This window comes from Odocoileus virginianus, chromosome 31, assembly GCF_023699985.2.
Source record: "Odocoileus virginianus isolate 20LAN1187 ecotype Illinois chromosome 31, Ovbor_1.2, whole genome shotgun sequence".
NCBI lineage: Eukaryota > Metazoa > Chordata > Mammalia > Artiodactyla > Cervidae > Odocoileus > Odocoileus virginianus.
The window spans coordinates 21586423-21608377 of record NC_069704.1 but is presented as its reverse complement, the minus strand read 5'-3'; the positions used below and the strand labels follow the sequence as shown (position 1 = coordinate 21608377).

The following is a 21955-nucleotide window of genomic DNA, read 5'->3' as shown; positions in this document are numbered from 1 at the left end:
CAACTCGCTCGGCTCTGGCTTTCCGCAGAAGTCAGGAGCTAGGCATTCTCACGGTCACTCGCGAACTTGTTTCCCTTCTGTTTCACCCAAGACGCCCTTTGAGTGTCAGATTGGTTGTTTGCTGGAAGAGGGGGAGAGGAAGGAAGAGTCTGGAACAGTTTTGACTCCTTCGGAGTGCAGTGCCCGCAGGCTGTACCCGGGGTCTGACCCCCTACCCCGCACCCCAGCCTGGAGCTCTACCTGCTTCAATCCCAAGACTGGCGCTCTCCTCTCCCTTCGTCCTCATACCCCCGTCCTCATACCCCCTCTCACCCAACGCTTCCCTCCCCCACTTGTCCGGTGCCCTCCCCTCCCCCAACCCCACGACCACCTGGCGTCCTCCAGAGAGTCTCTGAGCGGACGTGATTCCTAGAATGCGAAAAGCTTCCTAATAAACCGCCTGCCCGAATGTTGTCGGGTCAAATGACAGACGTATTATTGGAAAGCGCTCTGTTCACCGTAACGAGCAGCCCAATTGTCGCTTAGCATTGCTCTGTGGGATTTTGCTGGCACCTTTTTCTTCCAAGTAAGATTGATACGTGCCTGTTGAAACAAAGTGCTCATCTCAGATGACACATTTGGCAAGAATTGCAAGTTCACAGGCCAACTAGAGGACCAATTTAGATACAGATACACAAAAATGTGTCACTGTACTTACCAATGAGAAAGCGTTGGGAAATTAACTTTCCATAATGTTCAATGTTTATGACCCAGACAGTAGTGGAGAGGGAGAAATTTCCCTGAGTTCTTATTCGGTGGACTAATGACAAAATTGACACCAGACAGAACAGCAGGAGAAAAGCAAATTTGAATGCATGCACATAAAGCTCTCATAGAAATTGGATCTATGAGGTGGCCAAAGCGGGCAGATTTTATACTTTTTAGACAAAAACTAAATTTGTGAGGAGTTGACAAGATAGGGTTGGGATGCTCAATTAGTGAAGAATCTAAACAGAATTTGGGCTTGGGATAGTAAATTTAAAATGAACAAGGTTTGTTTATATAGGCTTTTCAGCCTGATTTCCTTGTTTCTGGTGATAAGGGTCTCTGTACCTTCTGGTACAAGAAAGGTATTTGTTGTTCAGTCGCTCAGTCCTGCCTGACTCTTTTTTTGATTTTCCATGGACTGTTGCTCCCCAGACTCCTCTGTCCAAGGGATGTCCCAGGCAAGAATACTGGAGTGGGTTGCCATTTCGTTCTCCAGAGGCAAATTCTTTACTGCTGAGCCACCCTGAGAAAGGTATCAAAACCTTTGAAAGAATGACATAGCCCGAGAACACAACCTAATAGGTCCAAGATGGCAAATGAGTTGACTTCCACTAGACCCTGAGCCTCAGTATATGCTCACTGTAACACATCAGCAAGCTAAATGACACACCCACAGGTGCCGTGACAGTTCAAGGGCGAACCATAAAGGTAAAAAAGTGGGTGGTGGTCCACTTCCTGGAAATCCCCACGCCTTCCCCAAAATAGCTAAAATACTTCTCCCACTCATTAGCTTATGAAATTACCCACCCCTGTAAAAATTGACAAGTCAGTGGAATGTTTCTCTCTAAATAAATCAACTTCCTACCCATCACTTTGTCTCTCACTTAAATTCTTTCTGTGATGAGACATCAAGAACCTGAGTTTCATTAAGTCCTGAGACCATGTGTGTGATCTCAGTTGAAACTGATTTCAAGTCCCAATCTGAGTTGCATGGTTTCAGCAATTTTTACATGGGAGATTTTTTCCTATTCTTAAGGAGACAGAGGGGAAGGTCAGAGTGTCCCTCTTGCATTGACCCTTTCTTAAGTAACTGTGCATGCATGCTAAGTCACTTCAGTCAGGTCTGACTCTTTATGACCCTATGGACTGTAGCCCACCAGGCTCCTCTGTCCATGGGATTCTCCAGCCAAGAATACTGATCTGGGTTGCTGTGCCCTCCTCCGAGGGATCTTCCTAACCCAGAGATCAAAACCCAGTCTCTTATGTCTCCTTCATTGTCAGGTGGGTTCTTTACCACTCATGCCACCTGGGAAGCCTGTAAGTAACTTTAATACAATATAATTAATGTTCTGTTGAGGCACATTTGGAGGCAGTCCACTGGGTGCCCCAACAACCTCAACCAGAAGGCTGTGAGTCCCTTCCTTTCCCGTTCTGAATGGAGAGATCTGGCCATCTTGCTTCTCGGGAAGCTTCAGTAGACCCCACACTAGAGTGTCTTCCTGTTAGTGGGGAGGGAGCCAGATTGTTGCAATACTCTTTCTTTGGAAGTGGGACTTGAAGAACCAAAGAGGACCACTTTCGTCTCAAGAATCCTGTTTCTCAAAAGGTACTCTCTTTCCATGCTCATTCTTGGCTTAACTTGCTCCTGAAACCACAGGAAAATCATCAATTGGAGTACTATGCCCCTTCCAGGCTTCTCTCCCGACAGTTTGAAACTATCACTGTCACAGCACTGCTGGATGAAAAAGAGAACCAGAAGAGACTTTCACACTCCCTGGCTCAACATATATCAACTGGACCCTACCAGGCACAGGGCACTGCATTTGCCTCTGGAGGGGACACTATGTCTACATACGCAAGAATATTTACACTTCACGAAGGGAACATCACACGGTGCTGAAAAAAATATTTACTGAATGGATGACTCCAAGAAAGAAACAGCAGGAGCAGGGTTCAGCCATCTGGTCAACTATACAGCTTCCTCCCCTGGCTTATTCCCACCTTTCTCCAGGTCATTCTCTACACAGCAGCCAAATATATGCTTCTAAATGATACCTTCTCATAGAAGCCTCTTCTGACCACCTGCACAAGTAGATTGCCCTCTATTCTCTTTAACTGTCATCCTTATTTATTTTTCTTTGTAGCACTGATTCTCTTTTGTAATTACATACAGCACAGACTTGTTAAGTCACCACCCACCCCATTTTAAAGTCCAAAGGCCATAGACAATATCTGTTTTCCTTTATACCTTGCAGAGAACTGTAGAAGTGAAGTGAAGTCGCTCAGTCGTGCCCGACTCTTTGCAACCCCATGGACTGTAGCCTACCAGGACCCTCAGTCCATGGGATTTTCCAGGCAAGAATACTAGATTGGGTTGCCATTTCCTTCTCCAGGGGATCTTCCAGACCCAGGGATTGAACCTGGGTCTCCCGCATTGTAGACCAGGGAAATGAATAGATGACTTGTCTGAATACTGGATCATGAGGCTTTGTTAACATAGGGTTTAGGAAGAGCCTCAAATGGCAAGATACTGGGGAATTTAAACTCTTCTTACCTACTCACAGAGTTATATCAAGGTTCAACAGAAACTCTATACAGACCTATGCACATGTGAGGGAGCTTCTCCATCCCATGGGAAACAATTGAAGATGTTCAGTTAGGTTTGTGGGGTGACTTTTTAAAATCAATCAGGTGCTATCTAGAAGAGAATTTACAGTGGGAATTATGACATAAAGGAGACCATGTAGGAGGCTACTGTAATAACTTTGGGGGACAGAATTTGAACTGGATACAGTGCTTATGAAAAGGATAATATAATAACTTTTAAAGAGCAAGCATCCAACTCCATGATAGAGGGGAGTTATTTTATTGAAGAGGGGGATGATGGTGGCATTTTGGTTAGGCTGAGAAGGAAGAACTCCTTATGATTTAAAGAAATATCCTGAAAAGTTTTAATTAAATGATATGATGATATAGTCATGCTGATTTCTCTCAACAGATTAGTTTTGCCTGGCTTTGAACTTTATATATATATAAATGGAATCAAACAATGACATACCTCCATATCACATGATACATGAATACTATTTTTGCATCCCTAGGGATACTGCACGTGAATTGGAAGATAGTTGCTCTTGGATATGAAGAAGGAATTCATAGGGCCTGGACTCCATCTTAGGCCTTTTCATGCTGATCATGCTCGGGCACCTCTCCAAGGGACTCTGAATTCTGTGTTTAGTGCCTATGGAAACGACAACAGAAGGATAAGACCCCCTCCAGACAGGGGAACCTTGAAGATGATATCCAGGTTACTCCTCACCTAAAAGGACACATACACTAATCACCCCTTCCTCCAGACAAGCCATAAGTTTTCTGTACCTATCAGAGTGTAACCTCGGGCTTATTGATTATTGGCTAATTGTTTAACTGTCTAAGCACCTGGTACATGAGTGATGGGGTTATTGGGATTGTATTTACCCTTCCTTAGTTTATGTAAGTCTCAAGGAATTTGGGGTGGTGGGTTCGGACATGTACACATGGAGTATAAAAGATTTTCACAAATGCTGGTCAGGGTCCTTGGCTAAGAGGAGACTCTGCCTTGGGCCCGCTGGTGTAGTAAACTGCACTCCACTATCTGCATTGTCCTTCTGAGTGAGTTTGTTTCCCAGAATGTGTGGCTACAACAGATATACTCCTAGAAGAGAAATTGCTGAATAAAAAATATGAATATTAGTAGGTACCACATTCATACAGTGATGTAAACACCTTAGATCTTTACCAGTGCAGTAGGTGAACAAAACCATATCCCATGATAGTTTTTGTTTGTATTTATCTCATTTTAAGAGAGATAGTTCTTTTTTCATATATTTAAGTTATTTGAGCCTATGAAATGCACTAAAAACTATTAGAAGTAATAAACGAGTCCAGCAAGGTTGTAGGATATAAAATCAATATACAAAAATCGATCATAATTCTATACAATGAAGTGTAGTCGCTCAGTCGTGTCCAACTCTTTGTGACCCCATGGATTGTAGCCTACCAGGCTTCTCCGTCCATGGGATTCTCCAGTCAAGAATACTGGTGTGGGTTGCCATTTCCTTCTCCAGGGGATCTTCCCGACCCAGGGATGAACCCAGGTCTCCCACATTGGAGGCAGATGCTTTAACCTCTGAGCCATCAGGGAAGCCCATTTCTATATAATAGCAGTGGGCAAACCAACAGTGGAATTAGAAAACAATTCCCTTTTATATAGATTTCTAAAGAATAAGTTAAGAATAAATTTAACGAAAGTACAAAATTTATACTCTGAAAATTACCAAACAACAATGAAAGAAATTAAAGAACTAGATAAGTTTGCAAGTATCTCATGTTCACAAACTGGAAGACTATTTACAGAGGGCAGTTCAGTTCAGCTCAGTCGTGTCCGACTCTTTGCGACCCCATGAAGCGCAGCACGCTAGGCCTCCCTGTCCATCACAAACTCCTGGAGTTTACTCAAACTCATGCCCATGAGTCAGTGATGCCACCCAGCCATCTCATCCTCTGTCACCCCCTTCTCCTCCTGCCCCCAGTCCCTCCAAGCATCAGGGTCTTTTCCAATGAGTCAAGAGACAGCAGTACTCTCCAAATTGATATACAGATTCAATGCAACCCTTATCAAAATCCCGATGACTTTTTTTGCATAATTTGACAAGCTGATTCTAAAATTTGTGTACAGCTTCTGCCGCGGCAGCCTTATAGAACAACAGCCATGGTTCTGCGCTACCCCACGGCCCTGGGCCTCAACAAGGGTCACAAGGTGACCAAGAACAAGCCGAGGCACAGCCGCCGCCACCGGCGTCTCACCAGACACAGCAAGTTCGTGCGGGACATGATCCGGGAAGTGTGGCTTCGCCCCTTACGAGCGGCGAGCCATGGAGCTGCTCAAGGTCTCGAAGGACAAGCGGGCCCTAAGTTCATCAAGAAAAGGGTGGGGACACATATCTGCGCGAAAAGGAAAAGAAAGGAGCTGAGCAAAGTCTTGGCCGCCATGAGGAAAGCGGCAGCCAAGGACTGAGCCCTTCCCCTCTGTTCACAATAAATCTTCCCAAAAATTCGGGAAAAAAAATAATAATAATAAAATTTGCATACAAAAATAAGGGATCCAAAACAGCCAAGACAATACTGAAAAAGAAGAATAAAGCTTGAGGAACTATCTCTCTCAATTTTTTTTTTCCTCTCTGCACTGGGTCTTCATTGTTGTAGGTAGCAGTGAGCAGTACAAATCTTTTCTAGTAGCAGTGAGCAGAGGCTACTCTCTAATTGAAATGTGCAGGCTTCTCATTGACAAAGGAGCCTGGTAGGCTACAGTACATAGGGTAATGAAGAGTTGGGCATGACTAAGGCAATCAGCAGCAGTGCTACATATGAAACGTCCCAAAGAGGCAAATCTGTGAAGACAGAAAGTAGATTAGTTATTGCCTGGAGCTGGGGGATAGGAAGATTGAGGGGTGATGACGAAGGGGTGCAGAGTGTCTTTTGGGGGTAATGAAAATGTTCTAAAATTGATTATGATAATAGAATCATAACTTTGGGAATATACTAAAAAACCATGAAATTTTACACTTGATATGATTGAATTATCTGGTAAATGAATTTAATTTCAGGAAAAGGTGTTCAAAAATGAAAAAAAAAATCATTTAATATTTATTTCTTGTGAATTGTCTATATCCTTATTTATATTTATTTAGATTTATTTATTTATTTATGATCCATAAATAAAGATATGGTTTTTCCAGTAGTTATGCAGGAATGTGAGAGTTGGTCTGTAAAGAAAGTGCTGAAGAATTGATGCTTTTAAACTGTGGTGCTGCAGAAGACTCTTGAGAGTCCCTTGGACAGAAAGGAGATCAAACAAATCAATCCTGAAGAAAATCAATCCTGAGTATTCATTGAAAGGACTGATGCTGAAGCTAAACTCCAATACTTTGGCCACCTGATGCCAAGAGCAGACTCACAGGAAAAGACCCTGATGCTGGGAAAGATTGAGGGCGAAAGGAGAAGGGGGCAACAGAGGATGAAATGGTTTGATGGCATCACCGACTCAATGAACGTGCATTTGAGCAAACTCTGAGAGATAGTAAAGGACAGGGAAGCCTGGCATGCTGCAGTCCATGGGGAATGCAAAGTCAGATACAACTTAGTGACTGAACAACAACCCTTCATTAAGGGAATGAAGAATATTTCAGTAAATGATGGATGTTGTAGCCGTCAAGGCCTCAGCCGCTGCAGCTGCCCAGGATTGTTCACCATGAAGAAATTCAGGATGGAGAAAAGCAGGATACCAGTGCTAGAAATTAAGGTGTGCATAAAAGGAATACTTTGACTGAGCCTAGACTCTTGCATCTTCACGTACATAGAAAAGTACTAACTTGAGATGTCTGGTTTTCTTTAATTAGTTTTCTTTAATTCTACTACCTGGTTTTTGTTGCAAAAACTCCTGTGTATCCTCGCTGCTGCCTTACATCTTTGAAACAATACTTCAGAGCTATCTGAGAGGCTGCTTCCCAGGATAAGTCCTCAGGAAGTCACCAAATACAATACAATTGTTAACTTTTAGGTTGTACATTTTTTCAGTCAAGAAATTTTTCATAGTTTACAAATGTTGTGTAGAGGACTTCTCTGGCAGTTCAGTAGTTAGAACTTCTAATCCAGGAACAATTATCCCACATGCCATAGGGTATGACCAAAAAAAAATTATGTAAATGAATTTATCACTCTTTTCTTATATTGCTTCTTTATTTTAACATGTTTAAAAAGGTCTTCCCTATACTGAAACAATGCATTCTTTCCCCTTTCATGTTCAGAAACATTTTTTGTTCTTTAAAAACTTAAAATTATAGATACAACTTTAAGCACTGGAAAAGAAAATTTTGATTTTGTCTTTAAATATTTTTCTATGTTTTTGATGTGGCTGACATTGTCAAATAATCAAAATCTTCCACTTTCATTCTCTATCATGTTTAAATATTCTATCCTCCACAGATGACTTCCCTAGAAATCAAAGACGAACTTTCCTGGAGGGTCACTTGTTCTGGGTCTAAATGTGTTTATGAATGTCCACTTTTGGCTATGTGTGTGTTGCCTGTGGTTTTTCTTGTTCCAAGGGTGTACATCTTGCTTGTGTGCCTGCACAATAAGTCGCTTCAGTCGTGTCTGACTCTTTGAGACCCCATGGACTGCAGTATGCCAGCCCTCTCTGTCCTCACCATCTCCCGAAGTTTGCCCAAGTCCATTGCATTGGTGATGCCATCCATCCCTCTCATCTTCTGACACCCTCTTCTCCTTCTGCCCTCAAACTTTCCCAGCATCAGGGACTTTTCCAATGGGTCAACTGTTTGCATCAGATGACCCGAATACTTGAGTTTCAGCTTCAGCATCAGTCCTTCCAATGAGTATTTAGAGCTGATTTCCCTTAAGATCGACGGGTTAGATCTCCTTGCTGTCTCAGGACAGCAAGGGATTCTCAAGACTTTTCTCCAATACCAGTTTGAAGGCATTAATTCTTCGGCACTCCCCTTCTTTACTGTCCGGCTCTCACAGCTATACGTGGCCACTGGGAAGACTGTAGACTTGACTATACTGACATTTGTCAGCAGAGTAATGTCTCTGCTTTTCAACACGCTGTCTACATTTGTCATAGCTTTCCTGCCAAGAAACAAACATCTGATTTCATGGTTGCCATCACCATCCGCAGTGACTTTAGAGCTCAAGAATAGGAAATCTGTCACCACTTCCACCTTTTCTCCCTCTATTTGCCATGAAGTAATGGGGCCAGATGTCCTTGCTTAGGAGGCTATAATAAAGAGCCCAACCCCCTCTTCCCCTGTCCAAATTTGCCTTAAAAGCATAAAAGCTCACTTCTTTGCTTTGTAAATTACAAAAAAAAAAAATTAGCATAAAATGGAAGCAATTTAATCTGTGAAGCCACCATGCTTGTGAACAATGACCCTGAGTGGTGACTGTTTTCACAATTTCCCTTCAGGACTGAGTCTTCAACCAACTTCAGCCTTGGTATAAGTGCTGGGTCCCTCCGCACCTCTTCTGGGTGTGAGGATGAGTCAGAGGACTGAGCAAAGTCTGGAGCACATACAGTGGGCATTGGCATCCTGTTGTTCAGATGCTCAGTTGTGTCTGGCTCTTTGTGACCCCATGGACTGCACCATGCCAGGCTTCCCTGTCCTTCATCATCTCCCAGAGTTTGCCAAAACTCATGTCCATGAGTTGGTGATGCCATCCAACCACCCTATCCTCTGTTGTCCACTTCTCCTCCTGTTGCAGAAACCAGTACTTGAGAAACCAAGCATCATACTCGGAGAGTTGGAGAACTCAGGTTTATTACGCCAGCGGGCCCAGAGGAGTTAACACTCTAAGCTCTGAGCCCTGAGCAAAGGGCTTGCAGAGATTTTATACATGGACAGGCATGATTAAGTGGGTTTGCAGGTGCTGGGCAATTGCAAAGAGCAGGACAAGGGTGAGGGAGATAAGCTTCAGTTCCTAGTATTGTGAGTCCCCACTTTCTGAGATTATGTGAGCTACGTGATCCAGACTTTATAAACAGCAAGCTGAGTTAGAGGCAGAAGGAGCAGGAGGTTATGTAAAATTTTAACTTTTCCTCTTCATTCCCCCATCTTGATGCTTTTATCACTCATTGTAGAAAGTATCGTCTCATGTTTTGGTAGGACATTCAGAGCTCCCCATCGTTTAGGGGGCTATATGGAGCTGTTACCATTTGTAATATTATGGATTCAATTCAAGAGGTTATGAACTGGATAATAGCATTGAGAATACAAGGGCCAAACAAGAGCACCCTAAAGAACATGAAGAGAGGACCAGTTAAGGGAGAAGCCATGATGCCCAGCTCCAGATATTGTTCCAGTTACCCCAGGAATTAGCTAGTTTCTCTCTCTTTTTATGATTTGTTCCCTTAGCTGTTGGGCTATGTCCCTGACTATTCCTGATTGGTTTACTTTAGCAGCAATCTTCATTAAAGAAGAGGCAGAGTCCTCCCTTTTCAGCTGTCACTAGGTCTAGCCCTCTCCTATTCTGTAAAACCACCTCAGCCAGGGAGTCTAGCTGATCCTGTAATGAAGAGTATAGCAGTAATATCAATTAGGGATACAGGCCAGGGTTGACAATGAAAATCCATGGATATTTTGGTAGCCAGATCCTCAAGCTTCCGCCATGCGTTGACCAGCCAGCTGCTGGAGTGTGTCTGCAGTAAAGCTGAAGAATCTTCAAGCTTCTGCTGTGCATTGACTAGTCAGCTTCTGGAGTGACTAGAGCAGGGCTCAGCATCCTTTGTGGGTGAGGGCCGTTGTCTTTGGAACTGGAACTTGAGGAGGTTTTTGGGGTCCCAACCTGCTTTCCAGGTGTCCGCATCACAGGAAGATGCTGCCTTCTTGACTCTGGAGTGGTGAATACAAGGGAGGACACCTATATCTCTAATAACGGTAGGGATTGCCAGGACAACGGTGTGAGGGTCTGTCCAAACTAGCTGAAGTGGTTTTGGTTTTTTTTTCCCTAATCTTTAACCCATACTACATCTCCTGGCTGATAGGGATGAACCTAATTTCCCAAAGGAATGGATGTCCTTTCTAAGGTTTATCCGGTGCTATGACAGAAGACTTTTTCCAGGGCCTGGAGGTGTTGGGACATTTCCAGGTCAGCTAGTTGGTGGTGGTCTCCCTTGAGCTTTTCTATCACTGGGAAAGGTCTCCCTTATAGGATCTCTAAAGGAGAATAGCCTGAGGACCTCGGCGTACATTTTTGGAGGAGATGACAGTCCACAGAATGATAAGGCAGATTGTTTCAGCATTGTCTGGGTGTTGGCTGGGGGATATTCTTGTCATACTACTACCTGAAGAAACAAACTTAACAAGAAACTTAAAGATAGATTAATAGAAGTAGGAAAGCTGTTGTGGAGCTAGCCAGGAGAACCAGGTCCAGACATTGGTTCATGACATTAGTGTTTCTCTAAGTATGAGAAGATGCAAGAATTTGGACTTATAAAATCTTTACCTGAAAACCTCTGACTATCCGAAGGCTTGTTTTTCCAGGTTTTTCCTAGAGCACAGAGCGCCTTATTTTTTTGTCTCCACCCTGAACTCCTTTCAAGGGGGTGTTGAAAGTCAGCATGTTGTAGTGATCTTGATTTAATCTTTGTAGAGGCAGCTGGCAAGAGCCAAATTCCAGTCAGCAGGGCTCCTTCATAGCCACATATTTGACCTTGTTTTGGGGGCATTTCATAGTCATTGTGTCCCACGGTGTTGGGAAGGCTCATTCCCAGGTCTAACAAAGATTCCATTGACAGGCCACTCAATGTGTTGTCACTAGACCAGGCCTTGTAAATAGCAAACGTCTCTGGAGCATACCTGTCTTACTAGCCTCTTGGTCTAGGAAAATATTTCCTCTTGTTCCTTCTTCTCATATCTAGTGTTACATTATTACAATTATTGATCTCATAAGGAACTGCATATTAGCATTTTATTACAGGCTTAGTCACACATTTGGTAATGTAAGAAATAATCTTCCAAAACAAGCTACATTGTTGGGAGCTGCCAGGACAAGAAAGGAACCTGCAAGGCAGCTCTTCCCCTCAAGATTGTCCCAGGGTCCTGGTATGTCCCTTTCTTCCTTTTGTCTTCCTGTTGTTGGGCTTTCTATTAATTTTTGGAAATTATAATATATAGTAATAAGGCCTCACTGGAAAAGTCCAAGCCTTATTGGAAATGCTTAAGATTGCTCTGGCTCAGGACACGACCATAAACATCAAGTCATAAAAGAAAAGGCCACAGGTATAGTTTGGCTGCTTGCTTAAAAGATTATAATGTTCTAGAATAGAAAAGAGTAGAGGCATTTAGATTTAGAAGTAGATATACTGCTTTAGTTTACTTTCTCCTTGGTTGAAAGGGTTTTCACTATTGCTATTTCCTTGCTGCTACTTGTTCATTGCTTCCCTTTCTTTAAACAATATGGGATATTATGGGTATTTTGTAAAATTAGAAAATGGGGTATATAAGATTTTAATAGAAGATTTATATTAACCGTCTTTACTGCCATTATTTTACTATTAATAGAGGTGTTTTGCTGCTTTAGAGGTGTTTTTGCTGTTTAATAGTTAATCATTGTAAATTGAGATTTTGTGGTTTCAGGTAAAGAAAAATATCAGGTTTTTCTCATGGTACTATTTTTAGAAATGTCAAACATGTTACTGTAACCCTTCCCATGTATTGTTTTATTGTCCAAAGAATTTACACTATACCTAAGATTTATGAAACATTGTTTTTGTTAGAGTGAGAATGTTAGGCCATTGAGGCAAGAAGATTATGTACAGGATATTTAAGTATAAACCCTGTAATCGGAAATGTTCTAGATGAATGCTTAGGGGAAAAACATGGGGAAAAAAATATTGACGGAAGCATAAACCAGTATCTGATGTAATATGTGGTGACTTAAGGGGGAGGTAACATTCATTCTATAAAAACTGAGCTATCCTAAAAATAAAAAAAGAAGCTACCTCTTCTACTCAACTTGTGTGTGTGTGTGTGTCTGTCTGTCTTCTCTCGCCGACGCCGTTCATCCTGAGGGTTCCCCTGGATCCTGCTGGGGCTGGACCCCGGCACTACATAGAAAATAATATAGCCAGCAGATATTAGTAAGGTCACGAGCAAGAATTTAAGTCAAGAACTTTCATCGGGTATAGCCTGGTATACCCCAGGTCATCTGACTCAGTTAAATGATTATAGACAAGTGTTCATCTCCTGGTTGTACATCATGGAGCATCTGACCCTTATCCAAAGACTGGCTACTGCGATAAGCTTTAGAAACAATCTTAGAGTATCCTTTTAATAACGTAATTAAATCTTTTAGCAATATAATATAACAAGGAATTTTCTCAGAAGTGAGTCTTAGTAAGCACAGACCTTAATTAACAAAACTAGTACTTAATATTCAATGAAACATGATTTTTTCTTTTTTGGAAAACTCACTGTGAGGGTATTAACACTGTAGCCAGGGAAGGCTTTAAACCATCAAATAAAAATGAGGTCTGTCAGGGAGCTGAGAAAAACCAAGCAGCCATCTTGGATTTCCCATAGCCCTGGCTCTTTGATCTTTAGCTGTTGTTTATCCATTTTTAATTTCCTGATTTAGAAGCAGACTATTGGCATGTTTTAAAAGGACATCAGGATAGCAAAAGTCTAACCATGAGGGGTTATTTTTCGTAGAAGCAGAATGACTTTATCTACATGTACCATAATCTTAAATAATGTTTATTTACTTTACCAAAGTAGTAAAAAGATTTTAAAAACAAATACAAATCGCTTAAAGGCAAAGAAATTCATAATCTGTTACTGAAAGCTGCATTCTAAGAAAACTTTGTTCTCTAAACAGAGAGAAGACCAAATTCCAGTCTGGTGCCAGCTTACTGTTAATAACAAAATTTGTTTATCTGTTTAATCTTAGAAAGTCTTTTCCATAAAGCTTGAACTAGCAATATTCTTCTAAAGGCATGAGAGCAAAACCATAGAAGGCATGTTTAAAATCTGATTCTATTGCAACTGACAAAGAAATCTTGTCATTGTTGTGATATGTAATACTTTAATATGATAACTAGAATTATAATTAACCATATTTTATCTGGGCATATAAGATCTATATGAATTTTACATAATTTTAGGATATCTATATTAGTAACATCAAGATTTATCACCCCTTTAAGAGTAATTCTCATGTAATTTAATATGTCCAATGAACCAAGGTAGCTTAATAGCTTTTTGGAATGTCTCTGGGGCTCTCTGAAGCATCCCAAAGTTAGCTAGAAGTCAAGCTATTTAGAAAGTTTTGTCAATAAATGTCAAAAGGGTTTATAACACTCAGTCAGGTAGGATCATATAAGTTACTGTGAAATAATAGTTATTCACTTAGCCAAAGTTAACAAAGATTTCAAAGGTAAATATAGAACAGATTAATTAACAGGTAAAGAAACTTAAATCTATTATTAAAAGCAGTTCAGCATCTGAAGAAAGTATGTCCTCTTAACAGAGAGAAAGGCCAAATTCAAGTTTTTGCACCAGCTTACTTTAAACTCGTTTAGGTAAACTTAATTAAACATATTTTAAACTCAGTCAATCTTAACCATACACAATAATTTTTTTTCAGGGTTCACTTTTCACAAACCTTCTAATCACTTTTTGTAACAGCCACCTGTAAGTCAGACCTACTTTCTTTTCCCTTCATAAAATGTAATTTTATTTTTTATACCTTTTTTTTTATTAAAAACATACATCCTATTTTCCTTATTAGATTAGCGAACAAACATTAAGACTAGATATTTAATATTGAATATTTCCCAGTTCATGTGAATCTGAAATTCATTTAGGTTAACTTTTCTTGTATTTAAAATTGTTTGCCATGTAAGTGCTTACATTTTGGGGCCAATTAAATTAGAACTCATTTACAACTTTAACAATATTATCAGAAAAAAAGACATACACTGAGACATACATAAATCCAGACAGACAGACAGAGATCTTATAGTTTTCTGTTTGAGATTTAAAATATCTCTTTGATACCCTTGTTTTTTCTTTGCTTGAAGTTCTAATTTGCCCAAGGCTGAGGTCTCAGGCAAAGTGGGCTGTGTATTTCAAGGACATGGAAAGGGTTAACTTCAAGCTTTTCCCTAGGCAGGCTTTTTAACAAGCTAGTAGTTTTTAATTGCATATGCAAAAAGAATTGGTTTTGCAATTTCCAAAAGAAAAATTTCTTTCACTCCATTCAGTCAGCAATCACACACTCACAATCATTCAGAGGTTATCACAATGCCTCCCTTCTTCCAAGTCCCCAGTTTCCTTAACTGTTGCTCCTGTCCTGGGAGCTCCAAGAAGATGATCACTCTCCTCTTCTACCCGTTGGGATAAGACCTAACTGGGGACTGGCCCCAGGGCCTTACCTGATCCTGTGGCCAATCCTGGTGAGGTGGTCCCTCCCTCCATGAGTATGGTTGGGGCTTGGCCCACCAGTCCAAAAGAGAACCCGTAATACCATCAGGTGGCACACTTCATTCGTCTCGGGGCTCCTTCACTCCAGCCTGGCCGAGCCACCAGTCTGTTGGCTCAAGGGGCCAGCATGGTTGGAATCTCTCTGGGGCCTCCAGAAATGTTGCAGAAACCAGTACTTGAGAAACCAAGTACCACACTTGGAGAGTTGGAGAACTCAGGTTTATTACGCCAGCGGGCCCAGAGGAGTTAACGCTCTAAGCTCTGAGCCCTGAACAAAGGGGTTGCAGAGTTTTTATACATGGACAGGCATGATTAAGCAGGTTTGCAGGGGCTGGGCAATTGCAAAGAGCAGGACAAGGGTGAGGGAGATAAGCTTCAGTTCCTAGTATTGTGAGTCCCCACTTTCTGAGATTATGTGAGCTACGTGATCCAGACTTTGTAAGGAGCAAGTTGAGTTACAGAGACAGAAGGAGCAGGAGGTTATGTAAAATTTTAACTTTTCATCTTCACTCCTGCCTTCAGTCTTTCCCAGCATCAAGGTCTTTTCCAATGAGTCATCTCTTCCCATCAGGTGGCCAAAGTATTGGAGCTTCAGCTTCAGCATCAGTCCAACCAATGAATGTTCAGGGTTGATTTCCTTTAATATTGACTGGCTTGATCTCCTTGTAGTCCAAGGGATTGTCAAGAGTCTTCCCCAGCACCACAGTTTGAAAGCATCAGTTCTTCGGTGCTCACCCTTTTATTGTCCACCTCTCATATCCATGCATGACTACTAGAAAAAGCATAGCTTTGACTATACAGACCTTTGCAGGCAAAGTAATGTCTCTGCTTTTTTATACACTGTCTAGGTTTGTCATTGCATCTTTTAATTTCATGGCTGCAGTCACCATCCACAGTGATTTTGGAACCCAAGAAAATAAAGTCTGTCACTGTTTCCATTGCTTTGGCATCCTAGCAGATAATAAATATCCAGGAGGTGCTGCCCGTGGCCAGGAGGAAACCAACACAATGGAGAAAGTCGCTAAGACATTAGCTTCCAGGCCTTGACAGCCCCGAGGCAGAGAGGCTCCCACCAGGAATAATGTCTCCCAAGCCCTGACCCCAATGCCCTCTATCTTTCATAGCAACACCAGCTTTCTGGAAGGAAAAGGGTGTCTTCATTTCAGGAGGATGGGGAAAAACTGTTTTCATCTATTCTTTTGTTATCCCCCAAATCTGTGAGTCCCTAGTGATTTGGCATTTGAGTCTCAAACCCAGTTTGCATACTTTTCAAGTTTTTTGTCTCAAATTAGAATGTCTGACTTGAGACCTCAGAATCCAACTTTGTAAATCAAAAGCCAATATTTTGTTATCTCCAGTCTTTTCACAATCAGCTCTCCTGTGAAGCAGGATAGTTGGAAAGTTCTAAATACATGAATGCCAAACATGTTTGATCTCAAAGTTGAAAACCTTTTGAGTAAGTACCCCATGAGTGAATGTGCTCTTAATGTGTGTCCATATATACTACTGCTAATCTATATATAAAAATTTGGCAAAGCCTAGCTTTTTCTTCTCTGTCTTGGATGTCAATTAAATTCAGTATAAATTCACCCAGCTAGAGTACTTGGCAGTGACTCTGTGCTAATGATAATGCTGAGATAATAGGTGGGCTTCCCTGAAGGCTCAGACAGTAAAGAATCTGCCTGCTTGTGCTAATAGGAGGTGAAGAATTTTTAATTCCAGGAGAGATGATTTCTGGTTCTCAAGGAAAAATGTCAACTGGCCTCTGGAAGCTCTTCTAAGAGTAGTAACTGACAAATCAGTCCATTATTACCCTTGTTCATCTCTTATGTTCCAAGCAGTGAGCAGGCTCCTCATCAGGCTCCAGACCTCTCCTCCATCATTGCAGATGAAGAGTTAGACTTCTGAGTGTAAAGAAAATAAAATGTTACCTGCTATTCCGGTTCTACAAAGATCAAGCCATTAGTCACTGCAGCTACTCAATGACAGTGCACCTGAGGGGATTTCAGAACGGAGAAAAACCGGAAGCAGTCTGTGCTTTGGGTACCCATCCCTAAATAGCTAAGATGCAAATCTAAGGAAAACTTTCAATGACCCCAGATTCTTGCTTCTTTTCATATACAGAAAAGCATTAAAATCATTAACTTGAGATGTTTCTTCTTCAGGATTAGCAGTAATCTGATGTTCAACTCCATGATTACTCAGTTTTGGCTTGGTTTTGTTTTCCAGCAAAAAGCTCATATATATCCTGGCTTCTCCCTACTGCTTCAGAACAGTTTTTCAAAGCTGAGAGTCTGTCTCCAGGCTATAATCTTCAGTAAGACCCTGAATATACTCAACTCACAGATCTCACATTTTATGTGATTTTTGTTAATCAACATGAGTGATAGGTCATCCTTGGGCACAAAGGAAAGATAAAGAATGTTTTTTCTAGTTGAAACACTTTCTTATCAGAAAGTTGATGCATACAGGTTGTAAAAGATACAAAGAATGCCTGAAATGTATAAAATGAGCTCCTCCTACCCCTCTACTGTTCAGGGAAGGTACTTACTGACCTACAGAGCACCTCTCTTATTGGAAAAGTTCTTTCTTTTCAAAGCCCCTTTTAGATATCCTTGAGAATAGCTCTTCATACACATTTCACCTACTTTGTGTAGCAAACTTTGTTTTTTAAGTCAATATTTGCTTTATCAGTATGAAAAGGCAAAAAGATGACCCTGAAAGACGCGCTCCCCAGGTTGGTAGGTGCCCAATATGCTACTGGAGATCAGTGGAGAAATAACTCCAGAAAGAATGAAGGGATGGAGACAAAGCATAAACAACACCCAGGTGTGGATGTGACTTGTGATGGAAGTAAACTCCAAAGCTGTATAGAGCAATATTGCATAGGAACCTGGAATGTTAGGTCCACGAATCAAGGTAAATTGGAAGTGGTCAAACAGGAGATGGCAAGAGTGAACATTGACATTTTAGGAATCAGTGAATTAAAATGGACAGGAATGGGTGAATTTAATTCAGATGACCATTTATATCTACTACTGTGGGCAAGAATACCTTAGAAGAAATGGAGTAATCCTCATAGTCAACAAAAACAGTCCAAAATGCAGTACTTGGGTGCAGTCTCAAAAATGACAGGATGATCTCTGTTGGTTTCCAAGGCAAACCATTCAGTATCACAGTACTCTGAGTTTAAGTCCCAACCACTAATGCCAAAGAAGCTGAAGTTGAGCAGTTCTATGAAGACCTACGAGACCATCTGAAACTAACACCAAAAAAAGATATCCTTTTCATCATAGTGGACTAGAATACAACAGTAAGAAGTCAAGAGATACCTGGAATAACAGGCAAGTTTGGCCTTTGAGTACAAAATGAAGCAGGGCAAAGGCTGACAGTTTTGCCCAAAGAATGCACTGGTCAAAGCAAACACCCTCTTCCAACAACACAAAAGAAGACTCTACACATGGACATCACTAGATGATCAACTGAAATCCACAATGATTTTGGAACCCAAGAAAATAAAATCTGTCACTATTTCCATTGTTTCAGCATCTTAGCAGATAACAAACATCCAGGAGGTGTTGCCTGTGGCCAGGAGAAAACCGGCACATTGTACAGGAGGTGGTGATCAAAACCATCCCCGAGAAAAAGAAATGCAAAAAGGCCAAAAAGTTGTCTGAGGAGGCCTTACAAATAGCTGAGGAAAGAAGAGAAACAAAAGGCAAAGGAGAGAAAGAAAGATATACCCATCGGAATGCAGAGTTCCAAAGAATAGCACTGAGAGATAAAAAAGTTTTCCTCAGTGATCAGTGCAGAGAAATAGAGGAAAACAATAGAATGAGAAAGACTAGAGATCTCTTCAAGAAAATTAGAGATACCAAGGGAACATTTCATGCAAAGATGGGCACAATAAAGGACAGAAGTGGTATGAACCTAGCAGAAGCAGAAGATATTAAGAAGAGGTGGCAAGAATACACAGAAGAACTATATAGAAAGTATCTTAATGACCAGATAACCATGATGATGTGCCCACTCACCTGAGCCAGACATCCTGGAATGCGAAGTGAAGTGGGCCTTAGGAAGCATCATGATGAACAAAGCTAGTGGAGGTGATGGAATTCCAGTTGAGCTATTTCAAATCCTAAAAGATGATGCTGTGAAAGTGCTGCACTCAACATGCTAGCAAATTTGGAAAACTCAGCAGTGGTCACAGGACTGGGAACAGTCAGTTTTCATTCCAATCCCAGAAAAGGGCAATGCCAAAGAATGTTCAAATTACTGCACAATTGCACTCATCTTATACACTAGTAAAGTAATGCTCAAATTCTCCAAGCCAGGCTTCAACAGCACATGAACCAAGAACTTCCAGATGTTCAAGCTGGATTTAGAAAAGGCAGAGGAACCAGAGATCAAATTGCCACCATTCATTGGATCATAGAGAAAGTAAGAGAATCCCAGAAACATTTCTGCTTCATTGACTATGCTAAAGCCTTTGACTGTGTTGATCACAACAAACTAGAAAATTCTTAAAGAGATAAGAATACCAGACCACCTGATCTGCCTCCTGAGAAATCTGTATGCAGGTCAAAAGAAGCGACAGTTAGAACTGGACATGAAACAGTGGACTGTTTCAAAATTGGGAAAGGCATACCTCAAGGCTCTATCTTGTCACCCTACTTATTTAGCTCTTATTTAGTGTACATCATGAGAAATGCCAGGGAGGTTGAAGCTCAAGCTGGAATCAAGATTGCCAGGAGAAATATTAATACCTCAGATATGCAGATGACACCATCCTTATGGCAGAAAACGATTGGGTGAAGAAGGAATTCATAGGGCCTGGACTCCATCTGAGGCCTGTCCGTGCTGATCGTGCTCGGCCACCACTCCAGTGGACTCTGAGCTCTCTGCTTAGTGCCTGTGGGAAGACAATAGAAGGATAAGACCCCCTCCAGACAGGGGAACCTTGAAGATGGTATCGAGGTTACTCATCGCCTAAGAGAAAACAGACACTAATCACCCCTGCCTCCGGACAGTATCTATCAGAATGTAAGCACAGGCTTATCGGTTATTAACTGCTTGGAATGTAACTGCGGGCTTATTGATTATTAACTGTTTGAACACATAACACGTGAATGATGGGGTTATTGTGATTGTATTTACCCTTCCTTTGTAAGCCTCAGGGATTGGGGTGGTGGGTTTGGACACGTACACATGGGGTATAAAAGATTTTCACAAATACTGGTCGGGGTCCTTGGCTAAGAGGAGACTCTGCCTTGGGCCCGCCAGTGTAATAAACTGCACTCCACTATCTGCATTGTCCTTCTGAGTGAGTTTGTTTCCCGGCAAGTGTGGCTATAACATAGGAACTAAAGAGCCTCTTGATGAAAGTGAAAGAAGAGAGTGAAAAAGCTGGCTTAAAACTCAACATTCAGAAACTAAGATCATGGAATCTGGTCCAATCACTTCATGGCAAATAGATGGGAAAACAATGGAAACAGTGACAGACTTTATTTTCTTGGGCTCCAAAATCACTGTAGATGGTGGCTGCAGCAATGAAATTAAAAAATGTTTTCTCCTTGCAAGAAAAGCTATGACAAACCTAGACAGCATACTAAAAAAGAGAGGCATTACTTTGCTGACAAAGATCCATCTAGTCAAAGCTTTGGTTTTTCCAGTAGTCATGTATAGATGTGTGAGTTGGACCATAAAGCAAGCTGAGGACGGAAGAACCAATGCTTTTGAATGGTGGTGTTGGAGAAGACTCTTGGACTACAAACCAGTCAATCCTAAAGGAAATCAGTCCTGAATATTCATTGGAAGAACTGATGCTGAAGCTGAAGTTCCAATACTTTGGCCACCTGATGCGAAGAACTGAGTCATTGGAAAAGACCCTGATGCTGGGAAAGATTGAGGGCAGGAGGAGAAGGGACAATAGAGGATGAGACTGTTGGATGGCATCACTGACTTGATGGACATGAGTTTGAGCAAGCTCTGGGAGTTGGTGATGGCCATGGAAGGCTGGCATGCTACAGTCCCTGGAGTCGCAAAGAGTTGGACGTGACTGAGCAACTGAACTGTCTTGGTTTATCAAAGTTATAAATTTAATATTAGTGAATTTTACAGTTGTAAAAACCTAGTTCTTCTTTAAACAAACATAATTCATATTATTTCATTCCAAAATCTAGCCAATCTTTAAATAAATTTTAATGATCTACTTTTATATAACCTAAGTCTCCTTAAGCATTTAACAATATACTTGATTTCCATCAACTATACATCAATTTAAGAAAAGCAAAAATTTTATTGCCTTTATAAGTACTTTAGCTGTTTGATTAATTAACAAAATTTTCCCAAGTAGTCATCAATCTTCATAGATTCATAAATTATAAGTTCTTTTACATGGTAATAATGTTTACAAAGTTTAGGGTTTTCTTTGAAAATTAAAAATAGTCTAATCAGTTATTTAATTACACATTTTAAACTGAAATTGCAAGATTGCTGAGTCCTAAATCTCTTAAGCTTCAAAAATACACAAAATACTAGATATGCACAAAAATATTAACACTATATCCTTGATTTATGAATCAGGTCTACACGTACTTTTAACATTTTTTTAAACTTTTTAAAAATTATTTTTTTATTTTTTTATTAACATTTTTTAAAATTGATTTTTATTAGAGTATAGTTGATTTACAATGTTATGCTTTCTACTGTACAGCAGAGTGAGTCAGTTATACATTTACATATATCCACTCTTTATTAGATTCTTTTCCTGTATGGGTCATTACAGAGTACTGAGTAGAATTCCCTGTGCTAAACAGTATGTCCTTATTATTTATCTATTTTATATATAGTATTTTATTTTATTTTAATTTTATATGTAGTATTTTAAATTGTAGTATTTTTAAATCTTCCTCTACTGTGTCAGACTCTTTGCAACTCCATGGACTGTATAGCCCACTAGGCTCCTCTGTCCATGGAATTCTCCAGGGAAGAATATTGGGTTGGGTAGCCATTGCTTTCTCCAGGGGACCTTCCCAACCCAGGGATTGAACTGGGGTCTCCTGCATTGCAGGCAGATTCTTTACCATCTGAGCGACCAGGGAAGCCCTTGGACTAAGACACATTGACACAGTAAAGACACAAGAATGTGATCCCACCTGAATGGCATG

General features: G+C 40.9%; 1 pseudogene; it reads left to right on the top strand.

The window, feature by feature from the left end:
* Window positions 1-5497: 5497 nt before the first annotated feature.
* On the top strand, window positions 5498-5803 carry LOC110139164 (large ribosomal subunit protein eL36-like; annotated as a pseudogene).
* The last annotated feature ends 16152 nt before the right edge of the window (window positions 5804-21955 follow it).